Below are 9469 nucleotides of genomic sequence, written 5' to 3'. Positions count from 1 at the left end.
CGAAATAGGAGTCACACGGTTAGCCAAGAGTTGACTCCCCGATAGTACCCTCACTGATCCTGAAATCATCCGTGAGATCATCGAGAAGATCATCCGGACCCGAGATCGATTGAAAAACTTCACTAGATCGATATAAGAGTTACGCCGGTATACAACGTAAACCTTTGAAATTCTAGGCTGGAGATCATGTCCTGTTAATGGTCTCACCCTGGAAAGACTCAATACGCTTTGGAAAGCATGGAGAACCTAGCTCGTAGTACATTAGACCCTTCGAGATTCAAGTTAGGATCGATTCTGTGGCCTTCAAACTTCGTGTACCTTCAGAACTTAGCAACACTCATCTTGTACCTGGCGCCTCTATTCTTAATGAATACTTGTCTGAAAAAACCATAGAAATCCCTTCTAGTGTGACCGAGAACATCGATATACCTAAACTTTCTGGACGAACAAAGTAAGATCTTAGACCAAGTAACCAAACGTTTGAAATCAAGCTGTATCCCGATAACGAAGGTTCGCTAGAATGGCATGCAGAGACCTGAAATCACTTGGGATCATGGAAGATTCGATGTAGTAGATATATCCACACCTTTTTCCATATCTTGTATCTTAATTCTTGAATTTCGGGATGAAATTCCCTCTAACGGGGGGATAATGTAACAACCTGAAATTTGTTCCCTCGTTGTAACCGTTTCGTCAATAAAACTCGTCTTAAGTGAATTGTTCCGCTTTCGTCTTTGAACTAGGTCAATTAAGTTAAAACTTTTATTTTGACCTTGTAAGTATCTAAACATGTTGGAAACATGTGAAAACGTCCCAAACTAGTAATATGAAAAATTATAGTTTCGACCATATCGGGTAACGACAACTTAATCGGGTGCGACCCAAAGCATCGGTTAACGACGGTATCGGGTAGAATTCCACCGTGTATCCAATTCAAACCATATTTAAAGTGATTTAAGACTCATTTGGAACCTTATCACTCTCTCTCTAACCACTCTCCTTAAACAAAGATTTTGGTCCACAAATCATCCATTTCAAGCTTCAAAACACCAAGGTAATCATCTTAGCTCCTAGTATAACATCCTTAGCCTTTATTTTCGTGTTCAAATCATGGAATAGGACCATAAACATGTGTTTACGGCCCTGGAACAACCTTAGGCCGTGAACACATGTAAATGGGGTTTTTGAGCCTTAAAACCCATCCAAATCACCATTGGAGCTTAGATATGAATTAAGGACTTATTGGATTGGACTTAGGACACCTTAAACTCATCATTTGAGGATTAAACATGCGTTTACTGCCCAAGAAAAAGCTTGGGTCGTAAACTCATATTCATGGGTAGTAAACTCCTTTTTGGGTGTTAAAATGCAACTTACACACCTCATAAACCTTGGAATAAATCCTAGAACCAACCAAAAATCATTTAGGGGCCTTAAACATATCAAAAACCCTCTAATTGAGATTTTATGGCCATAGCATATGCTGCAGGGCCGTAAACTCCTAGAAGTGTGTCATTTGATGCCCTAAATTCACCCCAAGTCTTGTAAAATTGAGTTGAATCATTTGTGATTAGTCTTTGACCTTCAAAACACTTAAGAATGTTGTGGGTGAGAGTTTACGGCCGTAAACACTTTGTTTACTGCCATAAACTCATCTATTAGTCCATATATTTGATTTAGCCCCTTTCAAATGCCCTAGAACCAAACCTAGCATCACCCCTCATTTGATTTAAGGCCATTTAGTACATAAGAACACCCACCATGAGTTTACGGCCGTAAACTCATGGGGATGGGTGTATAAGGCCGTAAACACTCCTTAGAGTTTACTATTGAAGAGTAAACTCCATATCCTAGTCATTCATGTCCAGAAAAATCACCCGGGTCACTCCAAACGCCTATTTTGAAGTGATTTCACGTCTTGGAATGTTTAAGTGTATCTAATTAGTAATTTAAATCTAATTAGATATATTTGTGTATTGTTTAATATTACATAAGAACCTCGCTCGTATTCAAGCCTCGATTCAACGTTTAGCATCCTAGTCGTCACATTCCGCGATCGGTGAGTTCATACCCCTACCCTTTTTCAATGGTTTTACAATGTTTTCAGGGGGAATACAAGCAAAAGTACAAGAATATCTTGTACTTAAACGTTTTTATTTCATTAGAAATGTTTCATATCTCACTTGCTTTTAACAATTGAAATTGTATTAATCAACTGTTTAACTTGCAGAACCAGTTACAAACCGATTTCATATCTAATTATATAACGTTATATTATATATTTCACAAGTGATTTGTACTATAATGTTTTTGTTAAAAGCATTAGATTAGTTTATATGTTTTGTCCTCGGTGAACACTCCACTGAGATACGCGAGTGGAGGATCGTCTTAATAAAAGAAAATAGAATAAGACTTTTAGCATTATCACTTGTAAATTGTTAATTAATCCTATATAAATGGAGACACATCCTAGGTGAACACTCCACAGAGATACGCGAGTGGAGGACCGTTCCTGTAGCCAGAATCTCTTAGATAGGGAGCGTGACTTGAGTGTATAGATCTATACGGGGCTGACTACCCCGCACCTGGCTACTAGCTATAGCCGAACCGAAATGGTTCAAGGGTGATGAAAGTCGTAAGGTGATGTGGACTACTTATTGCCATATCTAGTCTATTGTATGGTTATGGAACTCGCAATTACGATAACAGAGACTTATTTAATAGTAATAATGGATAAAGTAATTAATTTACATTGTTAATATTAGTTTTATATATGTGTTAAAAACTAATACATTTCACAAGATAACCAAGTTTTCAGAATACATCTTTAACAATTGGTAACAAACATTGAGGAAAATATGGGATTTTCCTGGGAAAGACACTCATACATAACCAGAAACGTGTAACATTTTCAGATAACTAAACTTTACATTTCATAAGAACAACCATGTTTTCAGTGTACATCTTTTACATTACATTTTTGGGTTTGTAAACAAACATACACTTCACAAAGTTAATCAGATTTTCAGTACACATCTTTCACATTAGGAAAATATAGGATTTTCCTGGGGTAATCACAATTCATAACCAGAACCGTGTAACATAACAGAACAACTAAACTTTACTTTTAAGAAAATAGAGGATTTTCTTGGGTCGTAACTTTTTCAGAAAACACAAAAGGAATCTCGTACATTTTCATAAAATCAAACCGCTTATGAACTCACCAGCTTTATGCTGATTTTCAAACTGCTTGTATTCACAGGTTCTCCTTAGACAGGTACCCCACGTCCTTTTGCTGAAGACGGAGCGAATGGAAGTCACGTCTTTCTTTTGTTTAAACTTATGTATCTATAAAACTTGTACTACTTAACTTTTTAATTGATGTAACGAAATCTATGTAATGTAATGTTTTGTGTTTTACTTCGCTTACTATGTATATTGGTTATGATATTCACATGAAGTCACCTCCGCATCGAGACGTTTCCGCCTTCGGTTTCGGGGTGTGACACATTGTTTCATTCTTGGGTTCCACCTTAGATGTTTATGCAATTTAGCAAAGAATTGATGAGCATTGTTTAATTCATGAGTTCCACAATAGAAGTAGTCTTTGCAATTTAGCAAAGCTTTGATGAGCATTTTTTAATTCTTGAGTTCCACAATAGAAGTCTATGCAATTTAAGTAAAGCTTTGATGAGCATTATTTCATTCTTTAGTTCCACATTAGAAGTCAATGCAATTTAACAATGCTTTGATAACCATTGTTTAATTCTTGAGTTCCATAATAAAAGTCGTCTTCGCAATTTAGCAGAGTTTCGAAGAGCATTGTTTAATTCTTGAGTTCCACGACTGAAGTCTATACAATTTCAGCAAAGCTTTGATGAGAATTGTTTGATTTTTGAGTTCCACAATAGAAGTCTATGCAATTTAGCAAAGCTTTGATGAGGATTGTTTCATTCTTGGGTTCCACATTGGAAGTCTATGCAATTTAGCAAAGCATTGATGAGCATTGTTTAATTTTTGAGTTCCACAATAGAAGTAGTCTTTGTAATTTAGCAAAGCTTTAATGAGCATTGTTTAATTCTTGAGTTCCACAATAGAAGTGTATGCAATTTAAGCAAAGCTTTGATGAGCATTGCTTCATTCTTGAGTTCAACATTAGAAGTCTATGGAATTTCACAAGGTTTTGATGATCATTGTTTAATTCTTGAGTTCCCCAACAGATGTCGTCTTCGCAATTTAGCAAAGCTTTGATGAGCATTGTAAAATTCTTGAGTTCCACAATAGAAGTCTATGCAATGTAAGCAATGCTTTGATGAACATTGTTTATTTCTTAAGTTCCACATTTGAAGTCTATGCAATTTAGCAAAGCTTTGATGAGCATTGTTGAAATCTTGAGTTCCACAATAGAAGTAGTCTTCGCAATTTAGCAAACCTTTGATAAGCATTGTTTAATACTTGAGTTCCACAATAGAAATCTATGCAATTTAGCAAAGCTTTGATGAGCATCATTTAATTTGTGAGTTCCAAATCAGAAGTCTATGCAATTTAAGAAAAAATTTGATGAGCAATGTTTGATTCTTGAGTTCCACAATATAAGTCTATGCAATTTAGCAAAGCTTTGATGAGCATTCTTTTATTCTTAGGTTCCACCTTAGAAGTCTATGCAATTTAGCAAAGCATTGATGAACATTGTTTAATTCTTGAGTTCCACAATAGAACTAGTCTTTGCAATTTACCAAAGCTTTGATGAGCATTGTTTAATTCATGAGTTCCACAATAGAAGTCTATGCAATATAAGCAAAGCTTTGATGAGCATTATTTCATTATTTAGTTCCATATTAGAAGTCAATGCAATTTAACAAAGCTTTGATAACCATTGTTTAATTCTTGAGTTCCACAATAAAAGCCGTCTTCGCAATTTAGCAAAGCTTCGAAGAGCATTGTTTAATTCTTGAGTTCCACAACAGAAGTCTATATTTCAGCAAAGCTTTTATGAGCATTGTTTCATTATTGAGTTCCACATTAGAATTCTATGCAATTTAACAAAGGTTTGATAAGCATTGTTTAATTCTTGAGTTCCACAATAGATGTAGTCTTCACAATTTAGCAAAGCTTTGATGAGTATTGTTTAATTTTTGAGTTCTGCAGTAGAAGTTTATGCAATTTAGCAAAGCTTTGATGAGCAGCATTTAATTCTTGAGTTCCACAATAGAAGTCTATGCAATTTAAGAAAAGCGTTGATGAAAATTGTTTGATTATTGAGTTCCACAATAGAAGTCTATGCAATTTAGCAAAGCTTTGATGAGGATTGTTTCATTCTTGGGCTCCACATTGGAAGTCTATGCAACTTAACAAAGCATTAATAAGAATTGTTTAATTATTGAGTTCCACAATAGAAGTAGTCTTTGCAATTTAGCAAAGCTTTAATGAACATTGTTTAATTCTTGAGTTCCACAACAGAAGTGTATGCATTTTAAGCAATGCATTGATGAGCATTGTTTCATTCTTGAGTTCAATATTAGAAGTCTATGGAATTTAGCAAAGTTTTGATGATCATTGTTTAATTCTTGAGTTCCAAAACGGATGTCGTCTTCGCAATTTAGCAAAGCTTTGATGAGCATTGTAAAATTCTTGAGTTCCACAATAGAAGTCTATGTAATTTAAGCAATGCTTTGATGAGCATTGTTTATTTCTTGAGTTCCACATTAGAAGTCTATGCAATTTAGCAAAGCTTTGATGAGCATTGTGAGAGTTGCACAGTAGAAGTAGTCTTTGCAATTTAGCAAAGCTTTGATGAGCATTTCTTTATTCTTGACTTCCATAATAGAAGTCTATGCAGTTTAAGCAAAGCTTTGACGAGCATTGTTTCAATGTTGAGTTCCACATTAGAAGTCTATGTTATTTAGCAAAGCTTTGATGAGCATCGTTTAATTCTTGATTTCCACAATAGAAGTCTATGTAATTTAAGCAAAGCTTTGATAAGCATTGTTTGATTCTTGATTTCCATAATAAAAGTCTCTGCAATTTAGCGAAGCTTTGATGAGCATTGTTTCATTCTTGGGTTCCACTTTAGAAGTCTATGCAATTTAGCAATGTTTTGATCAACATTGTTTAATACTTGAGTTCCATAATAGAAATCTATGCTATTTAGCAAAGCTTTGATGAGGATTGTTTCATTCTTGGGTTCCACATTGGAAGTCTATGCAATTTAGCAAAGCATTGATGAGCATTGTTTAATTTTTGAGTTCCACAATAAAAGTAGTCTTTGCAATTTAGCAAAGCTTTAATGATCATTGTTTAATTCTTGACTTCCATAATAGAAGTGTATGCAATTTAAGCAAAGCTTTTATTAGCATTGTTTCATTCTTGAGTTCAATATTAGAAGTCTATGGAATTTAGCAAAGTTTTGATGATCATTGTTTAATTCTTGAGTTCCAAAACGGATGTCGTCTTCGCAATTTAGCAAAGCTTTGATGAGCATTGTAAAATTCTTGAGTTCCACAATAGAAGTCTATGTAATTTAAGCAATGCTTTGATGAGCATTGTTTATTTCTTGAGTTCCACATTAGAAGTCTATGCTATTTAGCAAAGCTTTGATGAGCATTGTTTAATTCTTGAGTTCCACAATAGAAGTAGTCTTCGCAATTTAGCAAAGCTTTGATTAGCATTTCTTTATTCTTGACTTCCACAATAGAAGTCTACGCAGTTTAAGCAAAGCTTTGACGAGCATTGTTTCATTCTTGAGTTCCACATTAGAAGTCTATGTAATTTAGCAAATCTTTGACGAGCATCGTTTAATTCTTGATTTCCGCAATAGACGTCTATGAAATTTAAGCAAAGCTTTGATGAGCATTGTTTGATTTTTTTTTTGAAAGAGCCAAAGCTCAGCAAACTTTAATAAAAAGAATAAAAGAATACAACAGCAAACAGAAACAAAAAAGTCAAACAAAATACAAAACTAACCAACCTATCCATAACCAACTACCAAGCCACTTTCTACTAACCAAAATTAACCACCCAAAAACCCAAAAAATCCTAATATCCTTAAAGCTAGCCCAAAGACTTATTGAAAGAGGGAAAAAGGTAACTTCATCCCCTTGCAACACCAAAAACCCCAAATATCATAAATACCTAAGCAAAGGGTAATGCCCTTAAAAAAACCCTCAGTCCATTGGCCAAGCTTTAAGAAAAAACCCAACAAACCCACAAAACTCACAACACAATACACAAAAAAGTGATGGGTTTTGAGCATTCTAACACTTCCTAAGTGTACATGCAACCCTAATAACCTTGGATCTATGTTTGTCTAATAATCATGCAAAGTTGTTTTTCCAAGGTTATGAACCTATCTAGCATACATGGGGTACAATTTTCTTTGTATAAAAGTTAGAACTACATACCTTGTTGTTGAAAGTGTTCCTTGAAACCTTGTGAACCTAGCACCTCAAGTGTGATGCCTCAAATGCTTCACACAACACCGAATGCAAAGAATAAACTTGAGAAAATACTCTAACACATGCAAAATCGGCCAAGCCCTCTTGTTTCTTAGTGTTACCGATTTTGGGGAGAAACACATTGCTTATATAGTGTGTTGCATTAGGTAAACCCTAATGTAACATGACTCTTCATTTCTTGATCCATGGGTTAACTCCATGGAGCATCCTATGGGTGGAACCCAACTTGATAATCCATGGAGCCTCTTAGCCCACTATATAAGATATGGAAGATTTATATAATCTACCCATATATTTAATTAGTTATCTTTTGATCACTTAATTAATTCTAAATTAGTTCATGATCAAAACTAATAATATTATTAATATATTAGAACTTATAATATATTAATAAACCATATGTGTTACTTCTCTCATTTAGTTTATTCAATTGCATGGTGCCATGCAACCCAAATGGACCATGCCAGGTCGGGTCAGGTACTTATCAGAAATAGTTATGCACTTAGACACCTTATCCAACAGTCTCCCACTTGGATAAGTCTAATAACTATAACTGCAATACTTCAGGAACCGATTGACAATCATAGCTCTTTCAAGGTCTCTCAGAACTGAGAAGATGTTGATACGCCATTTAAGATAAGTGATCATATAATCCTCTGTTCTAGATATCAGCCGGACAATTACATGGAACAATTTCCTACTTATTGTCCGGCAGTTTCTTTCCCGATTCCCGATTTGTTTGACAAAGAATTTAATTGAACACATCAACTTAGTTCTGACCGGGCCTGGTACATAGGTCAAAACAAAATCATTGAGGGGCCCAGATAGCAGCTTCTAATCCAAGAAGGAACAGATAAACTTCGACTCATATCTTTGTTCTACCACTCATTGAATTATACACAAAAGCACGTTTTATAACATCGAGTTACCAATGTGTTTTCGTACAATCAATGCATAACCAACTCGTAAGTAACAAATCATATCTCTAGGTTTGAAGACTTATATGATATTACTGTCTCACGATCACTCGAGATAAATTCCATGAAGTGATTCCAGTGAGCGTGGGTTGATTCCAATACTCGGAACTTATGAGCACTCATGATTGTTGTAGCCATGTCTAACACCTTAGACCTATGCAACCAATCGTGACAGTCTTGATTCATACCTACTTCTGACATATGACCGACTGTGGAGGTTCGAATAATATGATATACCAAACATAATTATTTTGGAAGTCAAAACATGCAAAAGAAATATATTAAACGATTGACAAAAGATAGCAACAATTTATTCATGAATAAACACAACTTTTATTCATCATCAAATGTCAATTACACTTTACAAATTTCATAATTTATCTAACTACTAAAACTTATATCATCCTTCAGCCCTATGCTCCAGTGAGCCTTGCCAGGGTTCCCCTGATACTTGCTACCCATGCTCAAGGCAAAGGCTACATTAGGTCGAGTACAGGTCATAGCATACATGATCGAGCCTACTGCCGAAGCATAAGGCACTCGACTCATTTCTGCTATCTCAGCCTTAGTACTAGGGCTTTGTGTCTTACTCAATCTGGTGTTACTCTGGATGGGTAACTCTCCTTTCTTGGAGTTCTGCATGCTGAATCTCTTCAACACCTTGTCCAAGTAGGTACTTTGACTAAGTCCAATTAGTCTTTTACTCCGGTCTCTCCAAATCCTTTTCCCTAGAATATAGGCAACTTCTCCTAGGTCCTTCATAGAGAAACACTTCCGAAGCCAGGACTTAACTTCCTGCAGAGTTGGCATGTCATTTCCTATGAGTAGTATGTCATCCACATACAATACCAAAAAGCTAACTATACTCCCACTAGCCTTGACATACACACAAGATTCATCTTCACTCCTAGAAAAGCCAAGTTCCTTGTCTTTCTCATCAAAGCAAACATTCCATCTGTGAGGTGCTTGCTTTAATCCATAAATGGATTTCTCAAGCTTACACACTCTATTAGGGTACTCGTTATTGATAAAACCTTC

This window comes from Lactuca serriola, chromosome 5, assembly GCF_051521515.1.
Source record: "Lactuca serriola cultivar US96UC23 chromosome 5, Lser_US96UC23_V15, whole genome shotgun sequence".
Lineage (NCBI taxonomy): Eukaryota > Viridiplantae > Streptophyta > Magnoliopsida > Asterales > Asteraceae > Lactuca > Lactuca serriola.
This window is presented reverse-complemented; position numbering follows the sequence as displayed.